The sequence below is a fragment of the Protopterus annectens genome, chromosome 12.part0, assembly GCF_019279795.1.
Source record: "Protopterus annectens isolate FY-2018-M chromosome 12.part0, PAN1.0, whole genome shotgun sequence".
NCBI lineage: Eukaryota > Metazoa > Chordata > Ceratodontiformes > Protopteridae > Protopterus > Protopterus annectens.
The window spans coordinates 1474356771-1474378483 of record NC_056746.1 but is presented as its reverse complement, the minus strand read 5'-3'; positions in this window follow the sequence as shown (position 1 = coordinate 1474378483).

Here is a 21713-nt window from a genome sequence, read left to right as displayed (position 1 = left end):
CTACAAATGTTTTGTACATTACTGTTTCATGCTCTAATATTTTTCTGTGTTATTTGACTATAGACAGCATACTACAGCTGTACTTACCACACTCACGGCACAACCTGCACAGGTGCCCTGCGTGCACCTCAACATTATGAGCTCTTACCTCTGCAGCTATTGGAAGAGAAGCACACCATTATGCATTCCAGTTTAGCAGACATTCAAGATTAAATATTGGCGAAACACAGGTCAACATACTTACACACGTGGTAAATTGCCCACCTGGAATTCTTGGACCCAAGCATCCAAGAGAGCCCCATTCCTTCTTTTCAGGTCACCATGGTGCTGATGACACTGCTCACCTGTACTGGGAATAACAGTTGCATTGGTAAGGTCCCTTGTCAGCCGGTCCCAGGCCTCTGCTGTGTACTTTGAGCCCTGTTGACCTCCCTGCATGAACCAGTCTTAATGTTTTTTGACTGAGAGTCCAAACATGACCCTGGACTCAATGCCCCACCACTGCACCTGAATACGTGAACCATCTCCAACACCTGCCATAGTATCCTCAGAGGTTGAACTCCAATGGATTCTGCAGTATTCCTGCATATTACACTTAATATACCCTATTTTCCCACCCTTTCATGCCATTGAGCAATTTCTTAACACCACACAATCCTGCTGAGCTCAGCAATGCTTAAACTGGTATTGCTTAGCACTGCTTGGCACCACTTAGCAGTGTGCAAACTAGCTAAGCCAAGCTGCATGGTGCCAAGCAGTGCTAAAACAGATCTTGTTTAAGCTGTGCTTGGCATGGTTTAGCAGGGCTTAGTTGAGCTTAGCAGAGTGAAGCACAGTAGGATTTAAAAATAATTGGTATAATTTGTAGTTGGAAAATGATTGATTAATAATCCTTCTGTGTGCTCATATCCTGCACCTGCTGCACACAAGGCTATCACTCTAACCATTTGGCTACATGGATGTGTAGAATACTGCTATACTTTTATATATACCTCTCAACTATGTTTAAGCACTGCTGAGCACCACACCACGCTGTGCAAAACCACTCAGCTATGCTTAAACTTGACCTTTAAATTCATAATTAAATGCACCCAGTTTCTCTTTTTAGATGTATGGAATGTGTCAGTTGCTGCATGCAGTGCCACACAAACATAAAAAAATGAACAGAAAAATATGAAATAAAATTTAATAATTATGCATACATTGATATACTGCACTTTAACAGTGCAGGGGGTGTGTTACACATCTGTGACAGTAACACACTCCTTGCACTGTTTCAATACCATGTTCCACAGCTCTCCTTCAGTAATGCACCTTCATTAATATGCATGGCTTGCTACCGAGGAGGAACCACTTAGACGGCCATGGTACCTTCCATGTAAGCTGTACATTATGCCTACATGGATTTTATTAAATGTCAGGGCAAGACTATCTCAGTCCCAGTATATTTATGAATGTAAGAAATGCATGTAAAGATATAATTACATGCAGAACAAGAATTACATCTGAAGGTACCTTTCCAATTAGAACACAAGTAATGAGATTCATACATACTTTTATAGCATAACTGTTTTTTAAAGACAAGCTATTCCTAAAAACAAACCTAGGTGTATTGTCCACTACTTTTTCACTTTGAGATCTGCTAAAAGTATAGACCAATGCTTATTAATAATATCACATATAATATTAACGCCATTAGAAAAAGTTAAAATCGGTCTATTTCTAACTTGACCTCTCATCCTAGGTTGTTCTTGGGTAATAGGTTTTGAAAAATAGAGTCTCCCTCTGTCCTGTCTAGTTCTAACTACTTCAGCTATACACTAATAAAGTTCAGCGTTATAACCTCTCTCCATAAAGTCAGTTTTAAATTCTTCAAACACTACCTTCAACTCATCATCATCATCATCATCATGAAGTCTCATAAGTCTATAAAATTGACCATTAAGTACATTTTTATTAATATGTCCATGATGCCTACTGGACTTATGCAGAAAGGTATTTTTCTTAAATTTCTTCCTATGGATCTGTATACCTAACAGACCTAAATCTCTCCTATGAATTTTGACATCTAGGAAATCTATCATATCACAGGACAATTTATAAGTAAACCTCAAATAACTAGTAGTTGCATGTAATTTATCAGTAAAATCAATTAACTGTTCTTCAATACTCCCCAAACTAAAAACATATCATCAACAAAGCATTTATAAAAATAAACAAATCATTGCTACATATTATTCCTCAACACATTGTTGATCTCCCATATGATACTCTCTATACCCAATATACTGGGGATTAGAGTAAATAAAGACATCACCATATAGTCTGACAAACATAAAGTCCTTAGTAGTATCAAAATGTTCTGTCCATCTATATAACTGTTCCAAAAGATCTTTGATATCTTTTACAACTGTATTTATACTGTTGAGGATGATTCTGAGTGTCTTCTCCACATAGATGGAAAAAAGGTTCCATAGCCCATCCCCTACTGAATACTATGGGTCTCACTGGAGGCATAACAGGATCTTTATGAATTTTGGGGAGTCCGTAAATCACAGGAATCACTGGATTATCAACAATAAAATAATCATGTAGATCAGAATCAATCAATCCTGTCATTAACAAATCATATATAAAAATATGAATTCCTATCTACATATACCTTAACCAGATATTTAGCTACTACTGTATAAGTCATTTCATCACTTTCCATCAAGGACATTCTTTCCATGTAAAACTGTTTGTCCATCACTATGATACTACCACCCTTATCTGCAGGACCGATTTCAAGATGTGTATAATTAATTAATTAATGCATGACTTTCAGCTGGTTTTAAGTTATAAAAATGATGTCTATGTGGTGCAAAAAGAGGAAGTCTTATATCCTCATCACATAATGTTACAAATGCTTCAACAGTAGGACTCATTACAGGATTGAATGTACTTTGTCTTCTGAATAAACCATTCCCAGAATTCAAGTGTTCAACAAACATCATTGATAGTGAAATATTCTTGGCAAAAAGTCTTAAATCAATCAATACTTCTGATAAACCAGACTTGGTTCATCTCATAAGTAAAGGGATTGCATCCAGAAAAAAGGAGTTTTTTACCTCTTTGTACTCCTCCCTCATTAGGACAATAATTGAGTACAATTTCCAATTTGGTATGTACCTCTCAAAACACCTACACCTACTGGAAAGACCACAGAAATACCTCACAAAGAGAATCCATGGCCTCCAACACATGTCCTAAGTGGACAGGTTCCACTCACTATCATTCTTCTTGGTATCAAGGTGACCCGTGTCTCATATACAAGAAAATCTCAGACCCTGGTCTACTAGAGATGCTCCATATCCATAAGTCTAATTGCTTATTCATTACAAGATTAAAAGGCTTAAATCTAATATGTAACATAAACAAAACCTGCTGGAGAGACAGGTTGTCTCCCAGAGGCTGTCTTGTCTCTGGATTAGACTCCCTGTACACGTCAAACAACGTACATCTCTGACCCTCTTCAAGAGCAACTTTGATGAGTGGATGGGAAACCACAAATTTGTCCCAAGGACTCCACCTGTGTCCCTCATTGAAAGGGGTGACAAGTGCTGACTGAGTTTTCTTTTTTGGGAATAACCTCTTGGCTAGGCTTGTAAGGGCCCCAGGGCTATTAGCCTAGTAGCCTCCTATGATCTTATGATCCTGTGATCAACAACAGCTGGTGTACAAACTGAAATAATCATATCTCACTGCTCAGAGAACATTGAATTCATATAATTAAAATGCAGACCCTTCTATTTGCCTAGATAATTCAATGCAGTGAATATAACAGCTGTTTATATCCCCCCAGTTCTGATACCCAATGTGGCATTGAACATTCTGTATCTGTTAATAAATGACCTCCAGACTAAGAACCCTGAGTTTGCCCAGATAATTGCAGATGATTTCAAACAAGGTGACTTAAAATCCATATTACCCCATTACCAACAACATGTGAACTTTGCAACAAGAGGGGAGAACACTCTGAATAAGGTGTACAGAAATGTAAAACTGGCCTACAAATGAGTTCCTTATCCACATCGGGGTAACGTAGACCATCTGGCCATCATGCTTTTTCCTGCATGCACACCACTGTTGAAAACAGGCAAACCTACAACCAAACAAATAAAGATATGGCCTGAGGGAGCAGTCTTGGCACAACAGGACTGCTTTGAATGTGCAAATTGGTCAGTGTTTAGAGAGGTAGCTGTAACATGCTACCATATTGACCTGGAAGAGTATACAGGATCTGTAATGGTCTATATTTCAAAATGTGTTGATGATGTAACAGTCATAAATATGTATCACCATCCATGCTAATCAGAAACTCTGGCTTTCTGGACCAAACCATAGCACCATCACTGCCTTACTCTCCTTTACTAACACTATCCTTCAGCATAAAAAAAAATGTCTGTATCTCCTCTGCTACTTTCCTAGAACTATCTAAAGCATTTGACATGGTCCCACAGAAACAACTCATCTCTGTCCTCAATAACCTATCCTTCTCTCAATCAGTCACCAACTGGTTTCAGAGTTACCTGTCTGACCGCCAACAATCTGTTGTATGGCAGAATGACATATCTCCCCAACTACCTGTCTCAATAGGGGTTCCCCAAGGATCCATCCTTGGACCCCTGCTCTTTTCTATTTTCACCAATAATCTAGCCTCTGCCACCAAACATAGCACACTCATACAATACGCAGATGACTCAACCATCATCTGCTCAGCCCAGTCCCTAACCAAACTGCAAAAAGTCACACAGGAAGCCTTTTCCTCTGTTGAAACTTGGTTATCCGATGCCCAATTAATACTCAACCCAAACAAAACTAAACTACTCATCTTCCAACCCACCAAACATACTCAAAACAACTTTCACTTTAACATCACAGCAAAAGACAACACCACTATACACCCAACAGAGCACACCAAATTGCTAGGAGTGGAAATAGAGAATAAACTAAATTTGACATTCACGTATCCATGACCATAAAAAAACTCCACAGAAAACTAGGAGCTTTATACAGAAATAAGCAACTTCTCACCAAGGATTTCAGTAGCAAATTCCCATCTTATCTCCACCCTACTTTATGCCTCTCCAATATATAGCAACCTAATTAGGCCTTTGTTCATAGGTTAGTTCTAGGCTAACTGCCCTTGCAAGCCTTTTTAAGGCCTGGTTAATTACCCCTTCTGCAACTCAAACCCTGCACCTTGTGTGTGTAAGGCAGATACCTTAATCATTAGGCCACCCTCTCACAAATATGCATGGTGTAGGAATAGAACCTACAGCCCTTTGCATTAAGGTGCAAGTATACTACCTGCTGTGCTACTAACACTGCTAAGACAACATGATCTAAACAAGCTAGAGACCTGCTACAACAAAATCACCAAATTCGTCACAGGGGCATCCTACCATAGTCACCACTGTCTCTCTTGCTGAACTGGGCTGGCTTGAACTCCCTCACCTCCTTCAATGGTATCAACTCTCAATCACCTACAAATTAGTAAACCATCCACTAAATGTCCCATTCCTCCAGAATCTACTCCAACCCTATCGCCAGGGGCAGCCCGTGCTATTGGACTGCAGGACTGCAGACCACCCAGCTGTAAAAGAAAGAGAAGAAAAAAAAAAGATAGAAAGAAAATAAATAAAAATTGTGGACCTTCGCGCATGTGTACTTGTGGCATTTCCGACATCCAGACTGCTGATGCACCAGTTCAGAGCATGCACAGAGCTCCAGACTGATTCGGCAGCAGTCCAGATTAGAAATCCAGCAGTCAGACACATCCCAGAAGTCAATGCAGTTAGTTACAACTGCACAGACTTGGAATGGGATCGGACTGCAACGTTGGCAGGCAGGCCTGCTCTTGCGGGACGGAAGGACTTCACCATGGGATTGGTGACATCACATAGAGCTTAGCGAGTGGAATATGGAGCTATACAGCAATGGAAGGGCCTGGGCCAAGTAAGGTAGGTAGTTTGTTTATAAGCAGACAAATGTAGTCTCACACAGATGTACTCTGTGCTCCAATATGTTTGCATTCTGCAGGTGAGGGAGTGGCATCTTAAACATGTCTATGCTGTGCTAGTGTGCTGTAAATGTGTGGAAAGAAAAGCAAAAACGGCATAGTTGTCTTGTTTACTGGTCTGTTTATACTGATTTTAAAACCAGTCAGAAAAATATCTGTCAACTTTTTCTTTAAACAATAACTGTTTTATTACATTCAAAATACCTCACATAATTAATCCAAATGAAACTGTGCATTTCGTGGTTAGCTGCATTAAAGAGAAAAATTAGTGTCATGAAATCTTGACTGATTAGATGCAATTTTACAGTTGTATTATTCTTGTCACAAGGGAATGCTGTCAGTGATTAGAACATTGCAGTTTTATTTGAATGACACTAAGCATTATGTGGACCAAAGTATTTATTGACTTGTGAAGTAAACTGTTCTTGTATTGTTTCATATTAGCAGTTAGCCTGATATATTATCTCTGGTTTCTTTTTCTATGAACATTATGTGCAAAGTGCTACGCAGATTAATAGAGTTCTTAATTTACTCTGTTAGGTTTGTGTGTGTGTGTGTGTGTGTGTGTGTGTGTGTGTGTGTGTGTGTGTGTGTGTGTGTGTGTGTGTGCGCGCGTGTGTGTGCGTGTGTGTGTGTGCATGCAGCAGACTAATATAAATTAAAGCATAATTTCAAGTATATAACTAAAAAAAAGTGCAGTGTATAGGAATGAATACTGTTGGAGAACAGATAATAAAAAGCGACAACTGTTACAACTTAATAACTGAAATACATTCATAGCGTGCAAATAGCTATCGCATTTTCTGAACTGTACTGTGGAATATTAAAAAAAGCCCTTGAGTGCAGATGACTCCACAGCACTCTGCAACTTATGCTGGTTTATCATGATGCAAAGGCACATGCAGGAAATTAATTTGGCACAAACTATGAGCTGCATAAAATCTTTGTCAGCAGCTGTAACAGATTAAAGCAGCTGCATCGCGTAGTGTGACTGACCGCAATTGTGTATTACAAAATTAACTGCAGCCTCAGAGTTACACTTGTATTATTTACCAAGTTTAAATCCAGGGATGTATGTAAATTGCTATAATGGCATTAAACAAATGCTATAGTACAGATTTAATGCAAGAGACTTACACACTATCAGAACGCTGAGAAGAACTGAATCCCTGCTAAACAATAATTGAAAATGGTGCCCTACGACTCGGGAGACTAAACTCCTTTCAGATGCTGGAAGGGGGAAGGGCACTATTTAGACGGATGTGAGGAAAAAATGGAATGAATGTAATAAAAAACAGAAGATTAGTAACTGAACCACAAGGCACACCAGGCAGTATCCACGAAAAAAATCAGCTACAGTAGCATGCCCAAGGTCAGTGCACTTAAATATTAATTAAACGTTTACATTCACTTTATATAACAGTGAAATGTAAGACTGCTTAAAGTTTAGTAGAAATTTTCAATTCACATAAACCTGTGAGAAAGAGGGGAAAAGGAATTGTTCATGGAAGGGGACCTAAATAAGAGTCTGAGTAGTGTGTACACCACTAGCCTAGAAATACTGTCCAACTGCATTTGCAGAGGCTAGCTAATGAGCCAAAATTTGTTAAAAGACATATACTGCAGGCACTTGTATGTTTGTTGGATCTTGAATCGCGATGCTGGTGAAGACCAGGGTAAGAAATCCAGGCAGCAGTTCAGTGAGGGAACTCGCAAGGGGCGTAAAATTAGGATAATCCAAATTTATTGAAAAGGAAAAAAATTTATAAAATTAGGGAGTGGCAAGCACACTACTATCAGGAGACCAAGAAATAGTCTTTGAAAAATTTCTTTATATAAATTGATTGTGTCTGGTTGACATTTTCTTGGTGCTATAGCTTTCCTGCTAGAATTTTTTTTGCTTGTTTATTAAGACCATATCTCATTCTGTTATTGCCTGAGAATGTTTAACTATTTGCAGGTTTACTTTCAAGTGGTTGAGCTATACAATTTTAAATTGTCACAGAAAGTTGATAACATTTTTTTGGATAAAATAGTTTTTTTTAGAAGTTAAGCTATACCCATAGTTTAGTCTATTCATTAAGCAGCTTAATGGGTTAAAGGAAAGGCAAAAAGCAGTGGTGCAAATAATCATCCCAGACCAACCATCCCACCCCTCTCTCTCTAGATTTTTATTCCTCAGGGGATAATTTGCCTTTTATCATGACTCTGCTATAAAGTGTTTTGCCATCGCTTCATAGTCACTGCTATGTAATTGATCAATATATGTTGTATTGTATGCGACTGCAAATGTCATAATCTATCAATGTGAGATGTTGTAAAATGCTTGTGTTATAATTGGGTTTAACATATTTTTGCAGCTATCATAGCTTTGTTTAATAGCCTTTTTTAGGTGAGGGTACTATTACCTTTGCTTTGTTTCCAAATTTTTATATAACTTTGTTTCCAAATTTTTATATAAAGCCTTTTTGACTCCTAAATGAGTTGCTTGTTGAATGTGTAATGCCCCAGTTGCTATATACTGGTGGCTAGAGTGAACACATGGTGGTGGGTAGAGAATACCTCAGGCTTGAACCTTGTATTTTCAGTGCAGGTGGCAATGGCCTGAATTCCCTACCCACCACCATTAGTACAAAATGGCACATTTGTGCCTCATATTTGTTCTTTTCTGTTCCTCATAAAGTCTGTGATTTCTGTATTTTTGCTTCCTTTCACAGTCAGTTGTGCAGTGGTGCACTGATAGCATTGTTGCCTGACAGATACAGGTTCTCTGGTTTGATACTTAGCTGGGGTGCTTTCTGTGTGTACGCTGCATATTGGTTAACAAATGTTAAAGAAAAAGAAAGCCAGAGGAATTTGAGTTTCAGATTTCATTTTCTTCAGAAAGTACATGGTAATACAAAACCTTTTATTCTAGCAATTTCCTAAGTTTATAACATGGATATTTGAAATTATTTGTCCCTATTTTTGGGAGTGTATTCTCCCATTATTGGCTTCTTCCAGGTTTTTTGTGCTAAGGTTGAAAGCTATGGTGAGAACTGAATTCACTGAATATGTTTGGGGGCTGTATTCCCCATTACTGGCTTTATACCCATATTTTTTGCTAAGAGGTTGAAAGCTATAGTGAGAAATTAATTCACTGAATATATTTGGGGCTGTATTCCCCCATTATTGGATTTGTTCAGGTGCTTTGTGCTAAGAGGTTGACAGCTATGGTGAGAACTGAATTCACTAAATAGTACCCATTTAAGTTTCAGTCTTCCTCTTTTTCGCAAAACAGATTATTTGCATAGTGGTATGTTGCTCTGACTATTTTGCACAGGGTCCTGGGTTCAATACTAGGCAATGAAATGCATGGTGGTAACACAGCATTTTATTCTAGCAACTTTCCAACATTATACAAACAATGTTTAAAATGTGTCCCTGGTTTTTGCACTTTTGACCCCACTCCCCCAATAAATTTTGGCTTTTTCCAGATTTCTTGTGCTGCAAAGTTCACAGATACAGCTAAGTGTCGAGTAGATTTTACAAGGAGATGAGAGCTGCAGGGGAACAAAAGTTTAGTGCTGCTTATGCTGGATTATCATGCGTTGTTAATAGCACAACAGGTAATGCACTTGCTTTTGATGCAAAAGGCTATGGGTTCTACTCCCACCGTAAGTGGATACATTCCTGATACTGTACTGTGTTGTAAAGGGGTGGATGCTGCAGTCCTTCTTTGCAACGATACCTAGTAACTATGAACCTGTTGTCAGTTTGCCATCCATTCCCTATTGCAATATTGCTAGCTATCATTTTTTTATTGCAACATAGGCAATTTATTCCTCAATGGCAACAGGCACATTATTTGTAGATGAAACAATGAAATATAAAGTTATTTGCTAGCAGCAACCTCTTCATTAGTTACAGAGCTATTTAATGTGGGATTAGATGACTTTTACTTCTGCAGAGGTTGCGCATATTTACTGATACTGGTGGATTGTAGAAATCTGAGTAGACTTTTATGATGGAAATGGTCTGAACTGGGCAGTTTTGTCATTATTAGTGCATGCATTTTGTTTTATTGTTTACTGGAATTACTGTATTATGCAAGGAATATAATTTAATACAATCAGGAAGGTGTATCAAAGAACACATGTATGTTTCCTGTGCAAGGGGCCTATGATTTGAAAACAGCCCAAAGTTAATCTTTATCTGCTACTGGCCAGATGTATTTTCTTTGAATGCGGGTTTCAATGCTGTTTCAATGAATGTGAGTTTCAAGGGCAGAGAGGGTTTAATGCTAAGTCTATTTTCATTGTGAGACTGTATTGCTTTGTTTAGCAGATTTCTATTAGTATTTGTGCTGTAAAATATAAAATAAAACTTTTAAATGAAATCCAAATCATTGTAGAAGTAAAGCAATATGCACATTATAGTGTTTATGGTAAATGTGGTGAAGCAGCCAAGTCATGGTACATTGGAATAGCTGCAGGGGGGAGGCCCCATTTGACCATGATTTTGTGAGGAGGGGAATGGTGGCAAACTCAGACAGCCCCGGCTGAACTATATCTTTTAACTGTCCATATGTTTGCAGAATAAATAGATTTTTGCTTCTTATTTTTGGTTTGTTCCTCATAAAAATGTGTGGTTTTCTGGCAAATCATTTAGGAATGAAGTCACTAAATAATGACAGACATTGAGTTTCAGACTTCAAACTTTTCAGAAAAATGCATGCTAAAGCAAGACCTGTTGTTCTGTCAACTGACTATGTTTAGACAAGACTGACTTTTAGTACTGTTTGTATATTCCCCCAATATATTTGACCTTGTCCAAATTTCCTGTGCTAAGAGGATGAGAGGTACACTCAAATAAATCTCTTTATAGAATTAGGTATACCCAAACTTTATAGAATTAGGTATATACAAACCTCTCAACTGTCCCTGATTTTGGCTAAAAATGTTGCTCTCCCCCTAATAATTCCTCCGCAAAATAGCAAATTTGGAGGAGAACGTGGAGGGTTCACAATTAATAAATAATTGTAATGATCAGTTATAGATTCTCTTATTTTGTCAGCTGCTCAAGTTAACAGTACTAATATTGAAAGTGTCCCTTCTTTGACAGGTTTCCAGCTGTATTGTGTGGGCATTTTATATTTTTGCATCACATTTTTGGTCTGTTTTTCATAAAATGTTGGTTTTCTCGCAAATTAGTGGCAAATCATTAAAGACTGAAGTTAGAAAATAATGACAGATATTTGAGTTTCAGATTTCATACCCATCAAAAAACACATACTAATGCAAGACCTACTATTCTATTATCTTCCTAAGTTTATAACAGCAATATTTAAAAATATTCCTTATTTTTAGGCCTTTGCCCCACTTCTGTTTATGGCTTTGTCCAGATTTCTTGTTCTGAGGCTGAGAGATATGACAAATGCATCAGGGCCATCACTGTCAGCCAGAGACATTTAATTGTGACATTGCACCCCACTCCCCCACTTAGTGACTCTGGATGTGTCCAAGCAAGGCAAGGAGCAGTTATGCAGTGTAAGTGTGCAGAGTATCCCCCCCCCCCATCCAAGGTAGACACAAGTACTACAGTGGCTTTTCGTCTGTCCTTGATTTTGCAGAATATTTGGGTTTTCTGTCATATTTTTATACTGTTGATTTATGCTTCTTATTCAGAAAATGCATGTCATTGCAGTGCGTGTTGCTCTGTGTTTAAGTAGCAATGTTTTAATGACCATCAGGTAAGCTTGTCTGATGCAAGTAAGCTTTAATACGCATACTGTTAAAGAATTATCAACATTGAAGGCATTTTTGTTCTTGCCATGCAGAGAATATTTACATAACTAGATAGTGTATAAGCCTTAAGTACTGAAATGCATATGACAGCATTTATAATGAAGGACAGGATTACAGTATTTTCAGAAGCTCATTACATTTGTTGGAGACTTCAGTCATCTTTGCAGGCTTTACCTGTAAACTAAATAGAATGCCATTCTTCTATCATGTGTGGTCCATAACCTGTGCAGTAATTCTTTAAGCAATTTATCTTGAGCTTGTTTCTTCTTTGCTGTGAATTTTTTACTTTGATCATGTTTTCCCCATGAAACTACTAGATAGTTGTTGTCAGGCAGCAGGTTTTTTTTATAAGAAACATTTTTACAAGTGGAGGTATTGCTACTTTCAGCATGATACTTGGTACTTTTATAAAGCTAAATATAAATTAAAATTAGAACTGCAGTGCAAGGAGAAGTGGTTTGAGTTGAGTGCTGCTTGTTTTTTTATACCTGATTTTGACTGTCATTCCAGTAATGTATTTAAAAAGTAATTTATTGTTTCATGCCTCACAACCTTTTTGGTTCCATCTAGATATTAAGTAAGCTGTCATGTAGCCAATGCATTGAAATATTTTTTTTTTCTTCTCCACTTCATTTTGTCTTGACTGGACTATCATAATGATGGTTTGGCACCCATGGCAACATATTTAATTAAAGTCCCAGTTTTTGTGGTTTTTGAGCATAGCTCCATCCCTTTCTAGTTGGCCACACCCCATATCCATTGGCCCCACCCATTCAGCTGTCTCCTGCAGCCCCCCTTTGATTTGAAGTCACCAGCCGCCACTGCCTATCGCACCACCAGACCACTGAGATCCAGCAACAAAAATCATTTGCAGATCACTAAAGCCAATAACTCTGCTGGTGAAGCACTATTCTCTTGCACCATTGCCAAATTATGGAACTCCCTCCCACCCACAATTACCTCCGTACCATCATGCACCCACTTCAAAACTTTACTTAAAGCACACCTAAAAACATGCTGGCTATGCCCTTGCAACTCCCACTCTAATATCACCCACCCCATCCAACCACTACCTTTCTTTCCACCCTACTAACTACCTTGATTATAGCAAGCTCAGATGCTCATAAGCCTACTACTTATTATGCAGCAGGAGCTTCTTATTGTAACAATTGTTAATGTCTGTTATGTACTTCGCAGATAAAGATTCTAGTTGTCTACTGATGTACTATGTTCTTCATCTGTAACTATGTTTGTAATTAATTGCTATGTTAATCAAATTGTTAATTGCTATGTAAATCCAATGTAACTACTGTCTGTATATTTTAACTGTGGAGCTTTTCTCCCCAGGCCTCCGCTGAAAATGGACCTACATCCAGTCGGACACTCCTGGTCAACAAATGTAAATAAATAAATAAGTGTATGAGCTCTTAAAGGCACAAAATGCTGCATTTAAGTCAAAAGACAAGGATGCCCTAAGAGATGCCACAGCAAATCCAAGTAGAGGTATAAAGGGGGCTAAGAGGATCTATGGACGTAAAACTCAGGAACACTTCTCTGACCAAAGGGACTCCAGACATCTCTGGCAAGGCATACAGGCCATAACCAACTATAGACCTGCATCCTCCCCATGTGATGACAACACAGAATTTCTGAACAAATTAACACATTCTTCAGCAGATTTGATATTGGCAACAGCACTGTGACAAAAAAGCTCCCTTTCAAACAGGGTGAGGAAGTGCTATGTTTAAGAACATCTGATGTTCTGAGGACTTTGAGCCAAGTAAACCTGAGAAAAGCAGCTGGCCCTGTTAATATTATGGGAAGGAGTCTAAGAGACTGTGCTACCCAACTGTTTACTGTACTAACAGATATATTCATCACATTCCTGCTACTGGCCATTGTACCCAGTTGCTTCAAAAATATGACAGTCATTACCTTACCCAAGAAATCCTAACTGACAAGCCTAAATGATTACCAGCAAGTTGCTCTTACATCAACAATAATGAAATGTTTTGAATGGTTGATCAAGAACCATATCTCTTGAAGCCTACCTGCAACACTGGATAAATTTAATTTTGCTTATACATCTAACTGCTGCACGGCTGATGCAATAGCTATAGCACTTCATGAATCATTGGCACATCTAGAGACAAGAATTGCGATGTCAGAATGCTGTTCATTGATTTTAGCTCCATCTTTAACAGTATCACTCCCCAGAATCTGATATCAAAGATGATCCAGCTGGGCATCAACACCCCCTATCTAACTGGATACTAGAATTTCTCATCAACAGACCCCAAAAAGTATGTGTAGGAAATAACAGTTCAATCAGTTTTACATTGAGCACAGGTGTCCCTCAGGGCTGTGTCCTGAGTCCTCTGCTGTTCACTTTGTTGATGCATGACTGCATGGCCAAGTATGAATCCAACAAAATCATCAAGTTTGCAGATGATACCACTGTCATAGGTCTTGTCAGAAATGGTGAGGAAACAGCCTACAGGGATGAAGTGGAGTATCTGATAGGTTGGTGTGATAGCAACAATCTGGCCTGAAATTGAAGCATGACCAAAGAATTACTAGTGAACTTCAGAAGGACTCAGGAGATATACCAACATCTGGAAATTAATGGGGTGGTAATGGAAAGAGTCAAAAACACCAAGTTTCTGGGGATGCACATCTCAGATGACCTATCCTGGTCGACTCATATTAGCCACACAGTGAAGAAGGCACAACAACGTCTGCACTTCCTATGAAAACTGAAGAAGGCAAACCTGTCTCAGTTCATCCTAAAAAGCCTTCTACAGGGGGACCATCGAGAGCATCCTCTCAAATAATGTGATAATTTGGTATGGTAATTGGAAAGCATCTGACTGCAAGGCTCTCCTGATGGTAGTGAGAACAGCAGAAAAAGTCATTGGTTCCTCGCTCCCATCCATGGATGATCTCCATGAGACTCAGTGTGTGGGAAGGGCAAGGAAGATAATCAATGATCCCACTCACCCCTCCCATGGCATGTACTTCCACCTTTCCTTGAGCAGGCAGTATTGCAGCATACACTGCAAAACATCTAGACTGAACAGGAGCTTCTTCCCTCTATACATAAGGCTGCTGAACTTTAATGCCAGGTATGATAGCAGATAATCCAATCAATATGCCACTTGCTGTGAAGTATCATCTCTAGTAATCACGCTGCCAGACTGCTTCAGTAACTGGCACAGTTAGCCTGTTTTTTATGTTGTTGCTTCCTGAATGTGCAATAGTCAGGAGTGAGTCACCACTCCACACATATCCAATATGAACATCAGAATATATCATACTGCAGCTGATGAAGTGCAATTTCTAAACAACCACAATATGAAGACATACCACCAGATTTAATAAACTCCTTGTAGGAATAGTGCAAGCTCTACACAGAGTGAATGGTGTCCATGTCTGCAGCTCCCCCCTTAGCAGCGTGCCATGCATATTAATGAAGGCACACTACTGATAGGGAGCTATGTACATGGTTACTGAATCAGTGCTAGGGGGTGTGTTACAGTGCTCAGAGATGTGTAACACACCCCCTGCACTGTCAAAGTGCAGTATGTCACTAAAAGATTTAAGTGAAGAGTCCTCAGACACTGATTTAAAACTAGAATTATGTGTTTCATACAGGGGGTGTGTTACAGTGTCCATAACATACCCCCCTGCACTGTCAAAGTGCCATATGGCACATAAAAAATCAATGTAAAGTGTCCTTGGACACTTATTTGTAATTATGTTCATGTACTTCACATATGGGGTGTGTTACAGTGTCAGTAACACACCCTCTGGACTGTCAAAGTGCCATATGGCAGTGCAATTAAATGTGGAAATTTCACTTTGCCCCTAAGTATTTTTTGTGTGTGTTTGCGTGAGGTGGCATGGCACTTAGCAATAAGCATGTGCCAGACATCTAAAAATAGAAACCAGATGCTTTTACTTTTTTACCCAAATTTCAAGTTTAAGCATAGCTGAGCTGGATTTCACAGTGTGACTCATTGCTCAGCAATGCTTAAACATAATGGAAAGCTAGATAGAAATGTGTAGCTGAAAACTTTGCATCTGTGTTAGCAGAATGGGTAGAGTCCCAGTTTTGTAAGCAGTAGGTGCACGGTTCAAATACAAAGACAATCCATGCAGCTTTTTTATTTGATAGCAATATTTTATACAGTATTATTTTCTTTTATTGATGTATTTAGTGACATTTGTTAACTGGGTTAGTCCAGCTGATTCACAAGCTCATTTTCCGTGGAGTCCTGTGGAGAAAAGCTCCAGTTATACACAAATGTCTAGTATATGACAGTCACACTCCAAGATAACGTAATTAAAATATGTAAGGTTAGGGGATATAAAGTAAAAGGCATACATAATAATAAAAGCATCTCTTATGAAGAATGACTTTCAGTATTTTTTTCATTTGTAAAATCTGTACTTTGCCCATAGCTAAGCTCTGCTAAGCGCTTCTAAGCCAAGCCAAACAATGCTTAAGCAGTCCCAGTCTAAGGAGCCCTCAGCTCAGCTAAGTGGGTTTGCACACTGCTAAGCATTTGTCACTTCAAGCACTGTTCAACTAAGCTTAGCAAGTTTGTGCACTAAGTGGAATTTAGCATTTTTAAAAATGGTCCAATGGCAACAAAGGGTGGGAAAATAGCCTTATTTAAGCTGCTCAGGTGGGAATACAGCCAGAACCTGTTGGAGTTTTATCACTGCAGTAGCTAGGGCTGGAGTCAGTGAGGGAATGTACTTTCAAACACAGCGCTGAGGCATGTTGGAGTCCAGGGTCATGGCTAGTGTCCTAGTGAAAGACCATGAAGCCAGACTGCTGCAAGGCCAGTACCAGGGCTTTGAATACAAGTCTGAGGCCTGGGACCATCTGGCATATGACCTCACCAATGCCACTGGAACCCACTGCACTGGTGAGCAGGTGCGTTATCATTATGACAACCTGAAGCGAAGGAAGGGGGGGCTCTTGCCCCAATGGATCCAAGATGCTCAGGACTGGAATGTCCCAGAAATTTGTAAGTATAGCAACTGGTGATTTATCAAATTGTAGTATGAATATCTGATAGACAGGTATGCATAATGGTGTGTTTTCCCTCCACAGCTGCAGAGGAGAGGGCTTGCAACTTAGAGGCTCATGCAGTGTGCCTAGCAAGGATTCGCTAACAGTGTGGTGAGTACAGATCTATCTTGCAATATATAGTACAATAAATAAGAAAGAGTACATTGTTTACTGCCAGAAGGTATAGTGTGTTCTGAGTGTACTGCAAGAAATGTGTTCTTAGACCCACATTGATATAAGTAAGTAATGCCAGGTACTGTGCAATACAGATGAAGGCATCAAACATGCTAATAGTGATACAAAAAAAAGGTAATACTGTAGTAATAGTGTGTAGGAATGACATAAGTATATACTGTATTAATATTAAGGATCTTGTAATAAGGTACACCATGACTGAAACTGTGAAGGTAATAAATTACATTAATTCATCATCTACAGGATAAACAGTACAACTCATTCAGAATTTTGAATGTAATAAGCCACTATATCATGTCAACATCATTAAAGTTATTTCCCCAAAGTGTTGCGTTTATTTTGGTATGTTGTTGAAGAAATAAAACTGTACAAGTGCTCCACAGAAAATATGGCTATGACACCATGAAGTGACTAGAGTTCGTCTGATAAAAAAACTGTTATGATGAAGTGTACAAGCGGAGCTGTACAACAAGATAGAATGCAATTTGATATATATTCTTCACTAAGATCTGAACCATAATAGTAATGTGTAATGTATTATAGTGTGTTTCCCTCAGGATTGTCTTTTGTTAACCTTTGCATTTCAGCTATATGTATTCCTGAATATAGGTATGCCAATGCAGGCAAGTATGAGACTGCAATAGCTGTACACTGCAAATATACCATACATACTCCCATCCACTATGGGTTAAATGTCTGCACCTGCATTACAACTATTAATACACACTTCCCATACTATCTCTGTCATGCATGAATCTCATGCATGTATGTTCAACTGTCACTGTAGTCTTCTGTGACACTCTACCTATATTACCAAGTCAGACTTCATAACCATGTGAATTTTAGGCACAAATCAGTCAACCAGCTCATAGCAGTGGGCCAGTAGCTCAATGTGATAGCAAATAGATATGTTGTTCATTTTTGCACACACAGACCAGGCTTGAATCCAGACACTGGTACTAAGATGTATTTATAGTATCAGACAAGTAGTCTAGACTATTTGTAGAAACTGTCATGTAGTGTTAACAGATATTTTCGCCACAGGGCATACAAGTAAAGAAATGTTTGTAGTAGCTGTATGAATGGTATACTTATAAATTGTGTCCATATGTACTAGTGTGTAATTAGCAGTGTTTAGCAAGTTGATAACACTCCATTAAATAAAACATCAGGCAGTACAGTAGTAGTCTAGCTGAACTGGACAAATTAAATGCTCCACTGTTGGTACGGCTATATGTCTGATGTGTCTGTGAATGTGTACCGATAGTCCAACCACATTCCTACAAATGAGAGCAGGATATTATATACACCATGCACTGTGCCCGATACATGTCTCTCATGTGTCGCATTGTCACGGCAAGTGATCACTGTTGCCATTAACCTTGGACACAGATATAGCTCCATTTGAAGTATGTCAGTATCACACTCACACAACATCAGTGCAGGGTGCACCTTGTTAGTCATATATGTTACCCTGGCATGTACAAGTCCCCTGTAATTATGTACCTATAGTTCTTACAGCTTGGCCCACATCATTCCATGTTGACAGCTTGAGAGGTATGCATGTGCTACAGAAGCTTTAGGGCACATGCATATGTAAAGCAAGGGCAGACCTGTAGAGTATTGAGCAGTACTGTTCTGAAAAATATAGCCAATACAGTTGTTAATGGAATGTTTTTCTCTCCTCCCCCCACCCTTTATCTGCATTACAAATTATTATTGTTATACTACAGGTATGTTTTCATTTACACGTATATTGTTCTCAAAACCTAATGTTGGACCTTGTGTTGTATTATTGGTTATATTTTTCAGTGGTTGCATGCAACCATATCTTGCTGAAATTCCACCATTGTTGGCCTTTTGCCATAACTGTTACTGGCATGCTGTTACAATAATGAATATTATCCCATTTATGCCTGTGTTCTGTATGCTATGCAATTCTATTGTTTTGGGTTAATTGGAACACCCATGCATGCTGTTATTACTAATGCTGAAATGTTTTTTTCATGACTAACCAATACATTTTGACAAACCTCAACACCATAGCACATTTGGGTAGGCAGATCCCAGTGGATCCACCTGCCCCACCTCATCTTGCCACAGCACCAGGTCCCAGAACATCTGGGACCCAACCTGGAGCTGCCTCCTCACTGATCCTGCACCACCCTTGGGTGGAACCACCTCAGGGGACAGGGCACATCCCCCCTCAGCTGCAAGCATGGAGAGGACCCTGTCACCCATCACTTTTCCAGGGATGGTGCACAGGGTCATCCATCAGGATTTGGATGACCACCTGCGCCAGATCAAGAGCAGACTGGAGCACCTCGAGGGGCAGGCTGGCCCTGGCACCCAGCCCTCAACACAGCCACTTTTAAAGCCATGAAGGGACTGTGGTGACTGCCTATGGGTGGGGTCTTCAGTCCCACTGTTTCTATCTGGGGGCATTTGGTCTTCTGATTCCCAACCACCCTCCCTGTACAAGGTGCTTACCCCCCTCATGTGTCATACACTGCCCCTGTCTGCTTTCTTGTCTGTCTTGTCTGTCTGCAAATGCAATCTCTCCTACCCAACTTACCTCCCCAAATGTACTTACAACCCTTCCCTAACATCCTACTCTCACCTTAAAAAAAAGGGCATTTGTCCCCCCCAAAAGTTTTTGTCCCATACATAGCTCTCCATTTCACTTCCAAGTACACTGCCATGAATCAATCAATAAAACAACAAACTTATGTCACCCACTCCCCTCCCTGTGGGGTGTGAGGCTCCAAACTCCAAATTGTCCACATCATGTACAGCTGTTGCTGCACAAGAAATGGAGAGTTACAGTCCTTTTCTACACATGTCCTGCACATCCCTTGCTGCCTTTCATATTGATTTTCCCCCTGCTTGACCCCATTTCACCACTTTCCTATCACCCCTTTTTCTTTTCTTTTTTTTAGAAATAGCTTGGGTTTAAGCGGGGCTAAGTTGGACTAAGCACTACTTATCATCATGGCGCGTTATGCAAACCCTCACAAACCCACTTAAAACTGCTCAAAACTGCTTTAATTCACATTCTGATTCAGACACTGTTCTGCCCAGCAAAAAAAAAAAAAAAAACCTGGCAAGTCTTGAACCCAAGACCTTCTGCACTACAGTCAGAGAAATACATTACTAGGCAACACAGCTCTGCAGAGTTGTTGTTTTCTAAATATATTATGGAGTACAGTGATGTAACATTAGAGGAAAAAAAGGCAGCACTGCCAAGTTTTGGACCCAGGACCTTTGGAAATAGAGAAACACACCATTAGCCCAACTGAGCTTTGGGGAATTATTGTTGTTTTCTAAATATATTATGCAGTACAGTGATGTAACATTAGGGAAAAAAAGACACCCCTGCCAAGTATTCAGCCCAGGACCTTATAAAGTATAGTCAGAGCAACACGCCACTAGACCAGCTCAGTTTTGAAGAGTTACTGTTTGTTTCTAAATATATCATGCAGTACAGTTATGTAACATTATGGAAAAAAGACACCTATGACAAGTATTGGCCCCAGGACCCTCTGAACTACAGTTCACTGCAATACACCAGTATGCCAACTCAACTCTTGGGAATGACTCATGTTGTTATGAAGATATCCTGAGTACCAGTCACACTACTTCTAAATATAATGTGATAAATGACAGCATACTTGGGTCTGTGATGCAGACACTGAATGAGTACACAGCCAAATACATGTTGATGGATTGACGGGAGGACTCCCATACCAGATGCAGCTGACAACTGCACAGACTGTTGCAGAATGTCCACAGTTGTATCATCTACATATGACATGGCTGTCATCAAAGCTATTGTATGTGCTGACGTAATGGCAAGGCAGTGCAGATTGATTTCACAAAAGCATGACAGACAGGTCAGTGTCACATGTCATAGCCATCCAAACACATATGTTCCTGCCAATCCTGTGTAACACACTGTATGCATGCACATATGTCTTGCAATTAGTCCTCTCATAATAAATACTCCATAGCTCTACCTGTAACATTCCCACCATGTCTGACATCTGGACACCCACAGTTCAGGCCCACAGTCCAGTCTGTTGCACAGCAACTACATGCTCAGCAATACAACCTACAAATAACTGAGCCCTACAATGTCCAGCAGACCTGCTTGCTGCTACTACAGTCCCTGCCACCCACAGTAGCATGTCAAAGGCCTGGAGGGTGGGGACACATGTCACAAATATATAAACCTCCCTTGCCATTGTCTGGATGGCACTACTACTTAACATATGTACCAGAGGCACATGCCTCACCTGGACTGAAATGGGTGCCCCCGCCCTGACCGTGTTATAACACAACAGCTGAACTGCTCCCTCACTGACATATAAAGCTTGCTGTCCCCCAATGTCTTCACAATCCCCAGTATGACTCCTGCCCAGAATGCAGCAGCTCCAGCCTGCCACACATGCAGTTGTATGTTCAGCTATCTGATACAAGACCTATCATACCTCCCAAACACCTAGAACAGGGAAGCCACACAACACCCATACATAAAGGGTCGGGGGATGTTCAGGTGATAGAGACATGTATCATAGTCTCCCCC